The sequence below is a fragment of the Ruditapes philippinarum genome, unplaced genomic scaffold (assembly GCF_026571515.1).
Source record: "Ruditapes philippinarum isolate M1 unplaced genomic scaffold, ASM2657151v2 ctg473_1_1_1_1, whole genome shotgun sequence".
Lineage (NCBI taxonomy): Eukaryota > Metazoa > Mollusca > Bivalvia > Venerida > Veneridae > Ruditapes > Ruditapes philippinarum.
Window position 1 is genome coordinate 273,201 of NW_026864528.1, and position 16,652 is coordinate 289,852.

At 32.6% G+C, this 16,652-nt stretch overlaps 1 long non-coding RNA gene across 2 annotated transcripts; it reads left to right on the forward strand.

The window, feature by feature from the left end:
- The first annotated feature begins 561 nt into the window (after nt 1-561).
- LOC132725945 (uncharacterized) lies at nt 562-13,453 on the forward strand. Of its 2 annotated transcripts, XR_009625129.1 has the most exons (5): nt 562-1,166; nt 2,273-2,366; nt 8,418-8,475; nt 8,639-8,797; nt 12,896-13,453. It is a non-coding gene; the product is annotated as an uncharacterized LOC132725945 (long non-coding RNA). The 2 variants fall into 2 exon arrangements; XR_009625130.1 differs by lacking the exon at nt 2,273-2,366 and having other exon boundaries at nt 626-1,166.
- The last annotated feature ends 3,199 nt before the right edge of the window (nt 13,454-16,652 follow it).

Below are 16,652 nucleotides of genomic sequence, written 5' to 3' on the forward strand. Positions count from 1 at the left end.
ACACTTATTAAATGTAATTGTGTTTTTTATCCGAAGACTACTCAACTTTAATTAAACCCAACGCAAAAAAAACGAAATAAATAACAAGTAACGGAAAGTGACATGCGCGGCTTATGTGCGCAGTGACTACTCCCGGAAACGTCTTTAAACAACGAATTTCAATATTAACTTGTATTTCACAAGTATTGCGCAATAAACACTCAAGAATATGTAAAAGTATTTTGTACAAGTTTCCCTTACCTTGTTTGTGTGACATTTCCTCTTATTTTTCACATGTCCCCAAACGAGTAAATGTCTATATCTAGATATAGTATCAATTAATTACTCACAAACTTTAATTCCTTTCAAAATATTATTCACCTATTAATCATAAAGTAACATGCTATCTACGTAACTTTTTAACTTTTAAAAATGCAATGGGCACGCATAAAGAAGGTGAACACATGTTCCATTTATACAGTTAGTTATTTATGGTGGCTGATTTGGTACGCTTTTGTGCGTTTCGTTGGCGCTAGCAACAACACGGCAAAGCGCCGCACGCCAAACGGCGCGTTGTTGTGCGGCGTGTTGTCGCGATGTCACATTATCGCTCGTTTTTGGGGGCGCATGCGCAATGCGCCCCCAATGGAATAACGACAAATTCAGATTTACTATGGTTTGAACACAATTAGTCAGCTACCTACGCTAAGCAAAAAATAGTTCCAAAACTTCGCAGTAACTCCCAAAATCATAGTTCCCTATCTATTTTAAAATTAACTGGCCAATTACGTACTAAATTTTGCAATCGTCTTTTAAAATTGTATGTATATTTTTGCTTTACGCGATTTTAATATTACTACGCCAGCGGTCGATCATAGCCAAAGTACTTGCATAAATATAGTACAAATTACATGTAGTCACAAGTTAATTAAGTGTCATAGAACTCAAAAATTTAGCAAGTAATGGAATACGGATTTCAGATCAGCTAAGTTAAAAGCTTATAGGGCCTAATGCTTCATTTATAAGTGTAAATTTAAGAAAAACATTGCATGCGTATGAATACGAACTATTTTCGCCCTTGTGCCATATATGTCATTTTCCCGCAATCGCCATTGTTTACAAGTTCATCCGTGAAAGATTGAGAAGTTTTGCTGTTAATATAGAAGTTCCACGTGTTAAAACGAGTTGTAAGTTTTATATTACAAAAACCTATCTCCCTTTTACCTAACTGTTGAATAACTTTGCTTGTTTTGCATTTATCAGTGGCGAAATCGTCGTCAAATCGTTGCAGAAACATACATGTATTCGCATAATTCGGCGATTCTGGCTGCTTACAAAAAATACAACGTTATTCAAGATGACTGATGTTCATGTTTGTATTTCATAACGTTGATATTTAAGTTGCATTCAAAAGCTGTATTTTTTTACAAATTTTCTTCACAATCGGCCATTATCGGGTGAAGCTTTTTTTGTACTGAATTGACCTTATCAAATTTTAGCAGTTCTTTCCCTTGAATGTCTGGAAAAGAGTCAACTCGGCCCTATACCAACTCGGCACGGGTCAACTCGGCCCACTTAACTAAAATATATATAACGTATTTACTTTGCTTTGCATGTTGTTTAGGTAAATAAATAATAAGAAATATCTTATTATTATCATTATATAATTATACGTTGTACTTCTGCCGAAATAAAGTATATACAGTATATTTAGAAAAAAAAGTTATTTATTTGTCTTGCAGATTCGATAAAAGTAATATACATATAATAAAAATGCGTTTCCTTAGATGCATTTTGTTTGTAAAGACGTTAAGAAATTTTCAAAAAAATATGAAACAAAAACGTGTTTACTTAATATCATAAGCTTCTAATTAATTGCAGGTGGTTACTTATTAAATCAAATTTGAATGAATGAGTCAATCATAATTATCACCTAATTAATTGGTATCTTTAACATACACATTGATTGATAATAATAGCCCGTAACAATAGGAGTCTTTTACCCATTTTTAAAAGTGGGCCGAGTTGACCCGTGCCGAGTTGGAATAGGGCCGAGCTGACTCGGGGGCCGAGTATGTTTTAGGGCTGAGCTGACCCGGATTGCCCTATTATTCTTTACAGTCTATTGTGTGTAGACACTTGTGAAAATATGCAATGAGAAATGAATATTTACATTGAAAATACAGGAAATGAAAATGAACATTTTACTTTATCAATATTTCTTAATGTTTCATTGAAGAATGTAATAAATTAAAAGAAATATTGTATTAATTATGAAAAGTTTTTATTTCAGGTGTGTGATTAAAGGCTTGTTTGTTAGATTTCAATTGTGGTACAGTTGGTTGTTTGCTGAGAAGCTGTGAAACATAATTATACAGGCCGTTAAGGTAAAAACAGGTCATGTGTAACATAGCATTTCCTCGTCAAAATGCTTTTAGAAAATTAATTATAAAAACATTAATAATTTCAAAACTTAAAACATCTAATAGTCTTATTCTAATTTGGAAACATACAACATCTTAAGTCTTATCTAGAATTTTAAACATATAACATCAAGTCTTAACTTAAAAAGCAAATAAGTAAAACTAACTTAAGCAAAATTCAGGTACTAGCTGTAAAAATATATATGTAAACTATATAATTATTTTGTATTTAAAAACTTACAATTAACTATAAAAAAATAAATAAAATAACATCAACACTGAACTTTTGTGTTATAAAATACCATCATTTAACCAAAAAAAAAACTGAATAATGATACACCAGTATCCCACACACACCAACCAACTAAGGGTTTCCGTGTAGGGCGCTCACTACGCCAGCAAGTAGAAACTAGATTAACTGGTCCTTTATCTGAGCAGTACAGCATAGATGGTTTTCGTTCCAATTTGGGTCAGGCCTCACATGGGATAGCAATTTATTACAAGGAAAATATTAATGTCTGTCATTTTACTTGTATTACTCATTCTGACATTGAATGTGCTTTACTGTGTTTACAAGACATAGTTATTGGATTTGTTTATTGTCCTCCAAGGTGTGCTACTGTTGCATATTTTTCAGGGTTTCTATTCAATATTTTGGAAATTGTTTCAAAAGAGTTTAAAGTGACTGGAATTTTAAAAAAAGCGTATTTTAATGGGAGATTTCAATTATGATTACACTGAAAACAAACCAGTTGCTAAAATTATACAGGAAGTACTCAGTTCAGTTCAACTCATTGATTCAGTGATATATTGCGCATGCGTGAAAAATGGTAGCAAATTTTGAAAAGCTCTTGGAAAAAATTGAGAAAAAATGGATTAAATCTCTAAATCAGACGGATTATTGTTAAAATAGTGTATGTATGGAAGTATTGTAACTGTATTAAAAGTTTCAAATGCCCAGAAAACGTAAAAAGACAAAAGAATCACCGGGTAACGTGCAATCTGTGACAAAACGTTCAAACACAATGGAACAAAATGGCGGAGGAATTCAAATGGGTACACCAAATATGACCGGTAGTCAATACCAGGCAAGTCATAACTTTTGTTTACCACCCCAACTACCATATCAAAGCTGTAATAATCAATATATGGCAATGAATTCAGCGTCACCATTATTCTCACCAGAAACTTCACCTCGAAACGTGAATACACAAAGTGATATGATGACCATTATTATACAAAGATTAGATTCGATGGACAAGAAACTCAGCCATTTAGAAACTATTCAGTCTAGTGTGAACTCGTTAACGGTAAAGTCAGACACTATGAGCAAGCAGATAAATGTAATAGAATCCAAAATCCAGGACATTGAAAACAGCCGAGCCTTTGACAGCAGTTTATTAGACAGTATAAACAAAAGGCAGGATGAGCTCGAAAAAATGATACAGTCTATGAAAAAGAGTGAACAAAAAAGCTCAGAAGATGACTTGAAAGCTGAAATTATAGACCTAAAATGTAGAAGTATGAGAGATAATTTGATATTCTATAACCTTTGTGAAGAGAAAGATGAAAACTGTGAGGACAAGATATTATCCTTCCTAGAAGATAAGCTGAAAATCAATGACGCAAAATCGAACATTAGACTTCATAGAGCTCATAGAATAGGGAAATATAGCCACCAGAAAATAAGACCTATAGTTGCAACGTTTGCATATTTTCCAGACAGGGAGAAGGTCAGAAAATCATCAAAACAATTAAACGGCACACCGTTCGGGATCAGCGAACAATTTCCCCGTGAAATCATAGAGACTAGAAAACAGTTAATCCCAATCATGAAAAAAGCACGGGAAAACGGTGATGAGGCATTTTTGAAGGTTGACAAGCTGTACATCAATAAGCAATTATACAACGGTAACGGTACGAAATAGGTTACACGTGAGAGTGTTCTGAATTGTGTGTCATGGAATGTTGAAGGATTTAGCGAGGCAAAACGATCTTCGTCCGAGTTTTTAGCTGTATTGAAAGACTTTGATATTATATGCTTGTCGGAAACCTGGACTAACAAAAAGTCGAAAATTGACCTTAACGGATACAGTAATCCGATCCATTCATACAGACGCTTTCAGCATAGGAGGGCACGAAGATCTAGCGGGGGACTTATAGTTTATATAAAGGATAATTGCCGTAAGGGGGTTAAAGTTGTTCAAAAATGACATTGATTGCTTAATTTGGCTAAAACTGGATAAAACATTTTTTTCAAATAGAAAAAGACATATATCTTGCAGTAACCTATATAGCGCCAGAAAAATTCTCCTATTCACAATACGTATGACGTTGATATTTTTAGAAAAATTGAAAATGATATAAATAGATATAGCACATTAGGAAAAGTATTTGTTTCGGGCGACCTTAACTCTAGGGTTGGTAAAAAACATGATTATATTGATAACGATCGAATAATAGGAAACGATGATACATTTGATATTGACTCGGCGCTCCCGCGCGCAACGTGTGACGTAACAGCGAATAGATTTGGAGAATTGTTAATTGATTTATGTAAATCAACCAATATACGTATTGTTAACGGAAGACTACATAACGATAACGGTATCGGTAAGCGGACGTGTATGACACACAACGGAGAAAGTCTAGTCGACTATGTTTTGACGGAAGAGGGTAATTTTAAGGACATTGTCAGTTTTAATGTTACAGATTTCAATACCTTTTCAAATCATGCGCCAATCTCGTTCTCATTCGGTATTAATACTGAGCTATCAAGTACATCTTCCAAAAAAACATACGTATTACAAGTGGAATAATGAATATAAAGATGCTTTTGTAAATGACGTTAGACACGGCATTATTGATTTAGAAAACAGTTTGTTAAATGATGTTTCTAATGGAGAAGTACCCGATATACTAGTAAATAAATTCACAGATTTTCTACATTTAAATGGGAAGAAATACTTTGAACGCTGCACAAAAAGTAAAACTGTGTATTTTACTGGTACAGACGTAAACAGGCAAAAGTGGTATAACGAAGTGTGCAAAGAAAAACATGAATTGTTTAAGAAGGCAATGTATGAATATAATATCAACCCAAATGATGAGAAAAGAATGAACGTTTATACCAAGAAAAAGGACTATAAATATTATTGTCGTAAATGTAAAAATAATTATAATAAACATTTGCCCAATCTCTAAATACAATAAAAACATAAATCACCACGTGAATTCTGGAAGACTTTTAAACAGAAATCGCCAGGAAATCGGGGTGAAGAAATAACAGTTGACTCTTTTTATGATCATTTTAAAAATCTTTCTACAAATCATGATAAACGTGAAACTAATAATGATTGCGATGACTTTGTAAAAACATTCTTAGAATCAGAAGGCAACAATGCTACATTTGAAGAACTTGATAAACCGATATCTGTGGAAGAGATTATTCTAGCATCAAAAAGCTTAGGTAGTAATAAAGCTTGTTCTGCTGATAACATCTTATACGAGTACTTTACATCATGTATAAATGATATTGTGAATCCTTTACAATTGCTTTTTAATTATATTCTTGATAGTAGATCTTTCCCAAAATGTTGGTCATCCGGTATTATTATTCCTTTACATAAAAAGGGTGATTCAACAGACCCGAGTAATTATAGGGGAATTACGATAACAAGTTGTTTTGCTAAATTTTTCACACAGTGATTATAAATAACAGGCTGAAGAAATGGTCTGTAGAAAATGACAAAATTACGGATGCCCAGTTTGGGTTTAAAGCAGATTATAGCACTGTAGATGCTATTTTTATATTACATTCTTTGATCGAAAGGTTTATCAATGATAAGAAGAAACTATTTTGCTGTTTTATTGACTTTAAAAAAGCATATGATCTAATTGACAGGAACTGCCTATGGTATAAACTGATAAAATGTGGTATTGATGGCAAATTGTTTTCTGTAATATATTCAATGTATGAAGATGTTAAATTGTGTGTAAAACATGTAAATACGTTGTCTGAATTTTTCAGTAGTGAAATGGGTCTCTTTCAAGGTGAGATAACTTCACCAATAATGTTCAGTCTCTTTTTGAATGATTTTAGAAAATTTATTACAAGAAAATTTAGATGATGGTATAAACATTAGATCAAATATCGATTTATTTGCTATTATTTGCAGATGACGCCATTATCTGTTCTGAATCTGCTCAAGGTTTACAAAAATTCATTAAATAGTTTAGAAAAATATTTGTAACAAATGGCATCTTACTGTTAACGTAGATAAGACTAAGATTGTTGTTTTTAGAAAGGGCGGAGTTTTAAAATAAAAGTTATAAGTGGATATATGGGGGTTTAAATATAGAAATTGTAAAAACGTTTAATTACCTAGGTATTGTTTTGTCTAGCGGAAGTTCGTTCATACCAGCGACCAACACACTAAAAGGCAAAGCACTACGGGCTATGAGCTCATTATTTAATGTAACACGAGATAAGCAAGTTCCCATTGATATTATGTTCAACCTGTTTGATGCATATGTTCTACCAATTTTAAATTATAGTTGCGAGGTATGGGGTAGCCTACCATCGGAAAATTTGGAAATTGTACATAGGAAGTTCTGTAAATGGTTGCTTAATGTGAAAATGTCAACAAATACTCTTTCACTGTTTGCAGAAGTAGGCCGATTTCCATTATATATTTCACGTCATGTAAGAATTGTTAAATATTTTATAAAATTTATACCAAAATAAAACAAGCAATTGTATATTAAATTATATTGTTAATTGTCAGAGATTGGAGATAGAGTCAAAGTCTAATACTGTAAATTGGTTGTCTAAAGTAAAAACACTTTTGCAAAGTGCTGGATTTAATGATGTGTGGATGTATCCAGAATCAGTTAAGCTAAATATATTAATACCAGTCCTACATGGTCGTTTAAAAGATATTTATATCACAAATTGGCATTCTAGTGTACATATTTTGTTCTTCTTTGTATTTGTATAAACATATCAAAACCGATTTTAGCAGGTCTAAATACCTGGATATTGTTGACTCTATGAAATTAAGAAATATATTAGCTAAACTTAGATTATCATCTCACAATTTATTAATAGAAACAGGTAGACACAATAATATTGATAGAAATGACCGGAAATGTACTATTTGCAACAATAATGACATCGAAGATGAATATCACTTTGTATTGATTTGTACTTTGTATGATTCTCTTAGAAAACAGTATATATCCAAATATTTTACAAGAAACCCTAGTATGTTTAAATTTTTAGAATTGCTGAATTCAGAAAGGAAGTCAGTGTTAACAAAATTAGCTATATATTGTAATAAAGCGTTTAAATTGAGATTCGATTCATTGAATGCCGGATAATGCTATATAAGACCACCTTGTTGTATTGTTTAAAGTTATATAAGGATTGTAAATATTACATGTGTTGTATTACACTCTCACTAGTTTATTTCATTTATTTATTTCATTTATTGATATGCGTTTACCATTTTTCATATTCATGCATGTATATATTTGTTGTATATGAAGATGAGCTGTATATGCTTAATTCAAAATAAAATATATGTTCTGTTCTGTTCAGTAACTACTGATTATGGCAGCTGTCTTGATCATATTTATTGCGGCTTGCCTATGAATAAAGTGCAAAAATTTGGTACACTAGAATCTTATTATTCTGACCATAAACCTTTATACATTTTATATCATACTTGAATGCAAGTCTTTTGAATAAATTATTTCACACTAAGTGGAGTGATGAATATTGAATTAATAATTAGTTACAATTTCCATAAATTGTGTAAATAACATTTGCTCAATAGTACATATGAATTAACTGTATTGGTCAGTCATTTCTACATAAGTTCTGTTTGGAATGACTCAAAAAATTGCCTCTTCTCACTTTTTTAACATGCTTATTAGTCATAATTTCTAAGATGATATTTTAACTGTTATTTTAGAATAAAAAGATTAAGGCCTTTTACTATCTATTTTCAGTGGTACCAAAAAGATGGTAAATTGGTAGTGTTCAGTTCCGGGCAAACATTTTCTTCAAGTAAGACCATACATTATATATGTTAGAAAGTTAAAAAGGAAATGTTCATGGTTTGAAAATCTTTGTGCATTTTACAATTTTGACCAAATAGTTTCTCAAAGTATTTATTTGACATTTAAACTGACATAATTAGTGGCATATGTTTCTAACTTTTCTTTTTCAGGAGGTTTTTGTCAGATTGATGAGTGTGAAATTAAGAGGACTCATTTTGAGAATGCATCAAGAGAGATAAAGTCTAAAATGTGATACTGTCAATGTGACTAACCTTGAAGTAAACAGATGACACAATGTTTTTTCAATGTCATGGGCATATAATGAAGAGGTACATGATTATTTGTATACACTTTCCCTTAATAAATACTTTCTAAATGTTTGACATGTTTAAAGGCCAACACAAGGACTCAAGGACTCAATCAGTAAGCTTGGCACTAAGAGCCAAATGTATATTAATTATTTCAATATCATTTTATCATGCAATCTGTTGTTAGTCCCCTACCGGTTTACCGGAGGGGACTTTAGGTTTACCCTCCGTCCGTCTGTCTGTCCGTCCTTCCGTCAGTCCGTCCGTCCACAAAACTGGATCCCGCGATAACGCAAAAAGTACTGAAAATATTTTTATGAAACTTGATATATGGATAGATGGCAGTATGAAGATTATGCACGTCTTTTTCTTTTCTTTCTATGTTGAAAATTCTGGTTGCTATAGCAACAAATCGACTGAAAATATGGCAAATTTTACACATAACCTGGATCCCGCGATAACGCAAAAAGTACTAAAAATATTTTTATGAAACTTGATATATGGATAGATGGCAGTATGGAGATTATGCACGTCTTTTTCTTTTTTTCCTGTCCTGAAAATTCTGGTTGCTATGGCAACAAATAGACTGAAAATATGGCAAATTTTACACAAAACCTGGATCCAGTGATAACGCAAAAAGTACTGAAAATATTTTTATGAAACTTTACATATGGGTAGATGGCAGTCTGGAAATTATGCACATCCTTTTCTTATCTTCCTATGTTGAAAATTCTGGTTGCTATGGAAACAAATGGACTGAATTTCAAGATTTCTGATTCTAGTTTTTTAAGTTTTTTCACTATAAGTTATTTATTTCTTAAGGTATTATCTTCAAACTTGAAATATAAGTTGCTAGTCATCAACCACATCATATGTGACAAAGTTTACAACTCTAGCACAAAATTTATTAGAATTACCTCCCTTGAACTTAAAATTTTCATGAAAAAAAAAATTGTTTTTTTTTAATAACTTCTTTTTTTCTGAATGTATCTACTTCAAACTTCATATATATGTTTCTTATTATCACTTAACATTTGTGAGAAATTTCAATACTCTAGCAAGACTATTTCCAGAATTAGGCCCCTTTTAACTTAGACTTTTTTTTCGAGAAATTGGTAATTTTTACTTCAACTTCTTTCAATCATGATAGGATTTTCTTCAAATTCCCACATCATAATAATATGACAAGGTTTATAAATCTAGCATCCATATTTCCAAAGTAATCTCCTCCTTAAACTTTTAATTTTTTCTTATTCGTTCTTTTAACTTTCATTTACTTCAAATTAAAAATAACCATTCTTTATTCATACGTTCATTACTAATTGTTCTTTGTTACACTCACATCAGGTATGACATCTTGCATCTTTATTTCAAGAGTTATCTCCTTTTTAAAAATTTTGCTTTTAAAAATGTTATATTTTGATAACAGGGATGTTTAAAAAATAACTGTAGAGTGTCCTTCAGTCCGTCTGTCTGTACATAAAAACTGTTTCCTGTGATCACTTTTAAAGAACTTTTTCAACAAATTTACTTAAAATAGAAACATAAGTGAATTGCCAATGGCCCTTCAGAATGTTGCTGGGGTTCTAACCGGTAGGGGACTTATGGATTGCTTGCAATACTATGATAATTGCTTGTTAATTTAGGAACAAAAGTTGATAGCAAAAACATTTTAGCCGTGTCATGACAAAACCAACATAATGGGTTTGTGACCAGCATGGATCCAGACCAGCCTGAGCATCCGTGCAGTCTGATCAGGATCCATACTGTTTGCTATCAGTTTCTCTACTTGTAATAGGGTTTGTAAGCGAACAGCATGGATCCTGATTAGACTGCGTGGATGCGCAAGCTGGTCTGGATCCATGCTGGTCGCAAACCCATTATTTTGGTTTTGTCATGACACGGCTCATTTGTGACATGTAATTCACTTAAATTGTATTTTGAAATTCAAGTTTTCATTCCTTTCACCTCAAGGCATTTGACATTGAAATAGTGACTTCATGTAGTAAGCAGTCAGTAAAATCTAATCATCTCATCTTGACTTAGCTGTATATAGATTATCAGAATCACTCACATGTACAAATTTATATGACTTTGAAAAGTTGTGTTTACTAAGCAAATAAATAGATTTAATTGGGGTGTCCATAGTCCAAAGTAATGTACCTAAACCACTGACCTTTAAAGATATACTATGCTCATCAGTAAAATATTTTAATCATAAAAATTTATTGAATTCTATGCAACTCTTTTTGAACATGTCTAATTTGAATGAAATAATGAATTAAATATGCAATGGAAGCCATGTTCCTCCTTACGAGACAAAAAAATTTGGTCCTTTCTTAAAAAAACTGTCAGTTTCCTAACAACACTATATATTTATATTGTGACCACCTATAGCGTGTGGTGTTTTAACATTACATAGCTTACATAGCTACTTTATGTAAACACAAAACATGCTTATTTTATGTTTACAAAGAGACTGTGTAGCAATTATCAATGTTCTATTATATTTAATATGGATTCTTTAATGTGAGAAAGCAATCCAGCTAGCTTTAAAAAAAGGCAGTGGTTCTACTCAGATGCTCGTTTGTGAAATAATGCACAGAGGGGTTGAGCTATGGCATTGGTCGCGCATTTTTATGCCCCCGCCATGTAATGGCCGGGGCATATAGTGTTACCCTGTTCCGTCCTTCCATCCTTCTGTCATTCCATCATCATCAGTTTCCGTTCATTATCTTTAGAACGGTTGCACACATTCAATTTAAATTTGACATATGGATATGTCATGAGAAAATACAGGTCAAATTCGAATTTGGTCATGGTTCGATGATTTTTGGCAGAGTTATGCCCCTTTTACTTTGAAAATAATATGAAATTTCAGTTTCCGTTCATTATCTCCCCAACGGTACAACTTATTCAACTCAAACTTGACATATGGATATGTCATGAAAAAAATACAGGTCAAGTTAGAATTTGGTCATGGTTCAATGATTTTTGACAGAGTTATGCCTCTTTTACTTTGAAAATAATATGAAATTTTCAGTTTCCGTTCATTATCTCCCCAACGGTACAACACATTCAACTCAAACTTGACACATGGATATGTCATGAGAAAATACAGGTCAAGTTCGAATTTGGTCATGGTTCGATTATTTTTGGCAGAGTTATGCCCATTTTACTTCGAAAATAATATGAAATTTTCAGTTTCTGTTCATTATCTCCCCTAAGGTACAACACATTCAACTCAGACTTGACATATGGATATGTCATGAAAAAAATACAGGTCAAGTTTGAATTTGGTCATGGTTCAATGATTTTTGGCAGAGTTTATGTCCCTTTCACTTTGAAAGTAATATGAAATTTTCAGTTTCCGTTTATTATCTCCCCAATGGTACAACACATTCAACTCAAATTTGACATATGGATATGTTTTTTGGAATGCCCAGGCCAAGTTCGAATTTGGTCATGGTTCAATGATTTTTGGCAGAGTAATGCCCCTTTCACTTTGAAAATAATATGAAATTTACAGTTTCTGTTCATTATCTACCCAACAGTGTTACATATTCAACTTAAATTTGACATATGGATATGTCAAAGGAATGGGCAGGTCAAGTTGGAATTTGGTCATGGTTTGATGATTTTTTGGCAGAGTTATGTTCCTTTCACTTTGAAAATAATATAGATACATCTTAGGAATAAGCAGTTTTAGTTTGAATTTGGTCGTGGTTCAATGATTTAAGACAAACTTATCTTTCCTGAATGTTGGAAAAATTTTGAACTTTCAGTTTCAGCACTCATCTTTTTAGCCATTATTTTGGCTACAAATATGCAATATGCTATTTTTAAAAGGTTAAGACTGAATCATTTCATTGCCTTGAACATTGTATGAAAATGGTTTGTGTTAACATCGAATAGTTTTAAGGGCTTTGAACTTAAAATGAAAAAAATAATTAATGCACCATCTGAAATTTTGGCTGCATGCGGGGTCATCCGTGGCATGATGACACATTTCTAGTTTGGTTAAATCAGAGTAATTCTAACAGAAATGCTGAAAAAAGGTTAACATACAAGTATGGAATATCTCGGTCAGCAATAAACTTTTTCAAAACTCTATTTCAGAAAACAGAGATGCTTGTTTGACAGATACAGTAATACTAATAGTAGGAGTTATGAGGAAGATTGCAGTGATAACTATATTGAGGCACCACTTCATCACCAAGAACATGAGATGACTTATCAATGTTTTCAATGTGTTTGAACACCCACTTTAAATAATACAGCTCAGAGTGAATTTTTCAAAATAATTAATTCTGTTTTCAAAGTTTTTTATTTAGATGTTAGTTGATCTTGTCAAGTACTTTATTTTTTTTAGGGATGGCAACAAATACTAAAATCAATGCTCGAGTACTCGGTCATTTTTCAGATCGAGTATTCGGTTACTCGGATGATTTCCAATGATCTTTTAAATTTTTAACACACAATATCAACACCGTCTGCATGCTATCTTCATTTTCTATTTTAATTCATAGAATTAGTAGCTATAAATAGGATTGCAAGAAATACATATAATAAATATAAACATAAGAAATGTCAATGACAGCATTTATTATATACCTATAAATTTTCTTCCTAAAACACAGGATAATCTTGAAGCGCAAATAGGTTTCAACGGTTAGAAAATTCTATATTATGTTAGAGACAAATACAGTACCATATATGAAAGGACTGGACTATTTTTGACGTTCTGATCTTAGCTGTGTAAAACGTAGTATATGGAAACGGCAACCAAGATAATAAAAAGGTGTGGCTGGTTTTTGCACAAATTACGTATTCATCTGTCAGTCATAATTTATTTCTTGACAGCTTATATTTTCTTTTTCTGAAAATTCTTATATAAGTTGTAGTATAATGAAAATCATTTATACTTCAAACGAAAAGGTATATTGTAAAAGGAAAATTATGTTGTAGTAGCTTTCTGAGGCTATGCATATTTCTACTTGCAATGTTGGAAAATTGATATCTTGCTCGCCCTTTGGTCTCGCAAGATATCAATTTCCCACCGCTGCTCGTATCAAAATACAAAGCCCCAGAGAGCTACTACAACATAATATTCTGTATATATATTTTTTTATAATTAACAAGTTTGGGCTATCCTTGAATTTTTTTTTTTATTCAATCAAGTTTGAATTTTTAGCTCGACTATTCGATAAGAATAAGTAGAGCTATTGTAGTCACCCGAGCGTCTGCGTCGGCTTCGGCGTAACCACTTATGTTAAAGTTTTTGTAATAGTTCAAATATTTTCAAAGTCCATTGACATATGGCTTTGAAACTTTGCACACTTGTTCACCATCATGACCCCAACCTGTAGACAGGAGGAGGTAACTCTATCAAGCATTTTGACAGAATTATGCCCCTTTTTCGACTTAGAATTTACGTTAAAGTTTTTGTAATAGTTCAAATATTTTCAAAGTCCATTGACATATGGCTTTGAAACTTTGCACACTTGTTAACCATCATGACCTAAACCTGTAAACAAGAGGAGGTAACTCTATCAAGCATGTTTTTTACTATCAAGCACTAAGAATAGTCGAGCGTTGCTGTCCTACCGACAGCTCTTGTTTTAAATATATTTATATGAATGCATGCAGCATTGAAATAGTTTTTACCTATGTATATTTGGCAGCAATTTCACATGTAGCTCTTCGGAAAAAAAATCACTTGAGCAAAAAATTATATAGGCATAAAGTGATACCCCGTTCTGTCATCATCAGGTTTTTTTTTTTTTTTTTGTATGTTTTTTGTGTCGCCTCTACGGAGTAGTGGCGACATATAGGGATCACTTCTCCATCGTCTGTCTGTCCAGACTACTCCTCATAAACTACTGGTGCAATTTCATCCAAACTTTACAGGAATGATCAGTACCAAGTCTAGTTGTGCATATTATCAGCATCTTCCTGTTCAATGATTTTTGTCAGAGTTATGGCCCTTTAATAATTTTTATTTTTAAAGTTTGTCTGGACTACTTCTGTTATACGACTAATGCAATTTCAATGAAACTTTACAGGATTGATCTAAAGCTCAAGTCCTTGCGCATATTGCACGGGTTTTCTGGTTGAATGATATTTGGCCGAGTTATGGCCCTTGATAAAAAAGGTGTTTTTTCCTGTGTGTTGCCAGATACGCAAAAGCTTGTCCGGTCTACTCCTCATTAACTACTGCGCATGCAATTTTATTCCAAACTTTACCAGGAATGATCAGTACCCAAGTCTAGTTGTGGCACTGTTCGTCTGTCACAAAATTTGACCCAAATGAAATTGTCCATCATGAGGCGACACATGTGATTTACTGATTATTTTGTTCCAGTTATTTACAGATGTTTGTATGATTATGGAATAAATACAGTTAAAGTACACTGATTTTCGTGTTAATACACTACAATCCATTGTATTATCTTGAAAATGTTTTCCATGATATATACATATAATATTTATATAATGGAATAACTATATGGTATCAACCATTGACTTCGTGGTTTTTAGCTCGACTATTTGAAAAATATGAGAGCTATTGTAGTTAACCCAGCGTCCGCGTCAGCGCTTGGTTAAAGTTTATTTAAAGTCAAATATCTCGATTATTGCTTGAGATATTCAATTGAAACTTACAATAGTTATTTAATAGTAACAATGTACATCAGATTGACAAGTTTGAATAACTCTGCCCTACAATATTAAAACTTCACATGCATTTAGGTCATAATTGTACATGTAGGTTACTGACCAAGATCCATAATTTTATCTAGCATTTAGGCTGATTTTTCTCCCCTTTTTTCAACTTAGATTTAATGGTAAAAGTTTTGCTTGTAAGCATGTTATCTCCATAATACTGAAGGGTTTTGTGCCTTTGTTTTTGGACAATTGTATGCATTCATGATAATAAAGCAGTGATTTACTTGATAAAACATCTTAATCCAAGCCTTTGTACCTTTTCGGTTCAGTTTTTATGTATTCATAGGTAAGCATTATTTTTTACTCAATTAACACCTTTTGACAACTTTTTTCGAATAGTCGAGCCTTACTGTCCTCGGAACAGTTCTTGTGTAAGTATAATATAAACACCCTTGTGACAACTTTTTTTCGAATAGTCGAGCCTTACTGTCCTCAAGACAGTTCTTTGTGTTAGTATATAATAACTGGAACAAAAGTTTGAAGGAGTTATATTTTCACAAGGTATGCCAAAAATAGCTGTTTGGTAGGACAGCACACTCTACTTTATGCTTTAGTGCTGACAATAGAAGAACCTTGGTTATTGAAAATATTCTAAGTTCACAAAAGGACAAATTTTTTTTTAAAACCCATTCTACAGATATAAGCATTGGAGAGAGTCCTAGCTAGTCAATGCTCGCAAAGAAATGTATAAAATTTCAATTTATTTCAAAGCCAATGTCTATGGAATACGAAAATATCTTGAAGCCATAGGCAATCTTAACATAATGGGTGCCTGATCGGGATCAAGTGTTGGCAAAGTTTTAATGCCATAATGTCAATGGACTTCGGGGAAAAATTGAGGTGATAGACGCCGACGTTTCAGATGACTAGGATAATTCTACTTATTCTTATCGAATAATCGAGTAAAAATGTGTTTTCTGCTTTGAAAGTAGGAATGGCATCTGCTTGTAACAATAGACCACTATACAATCAACATAATGCGCCCCCAGCAGTGCTTTCAGCGCTTTGATTAATTGAAGGATTGGCGAGCCGCGTTAGAGACAGGACGAGAAGACGATAGTGCGACACAATGCGCCGGTTGGCGCTTTGACGTGTTGTCGCTAGCGGCGACCGCCACAGGACTTAACAGTGCGTTAACAACAATTTTTTT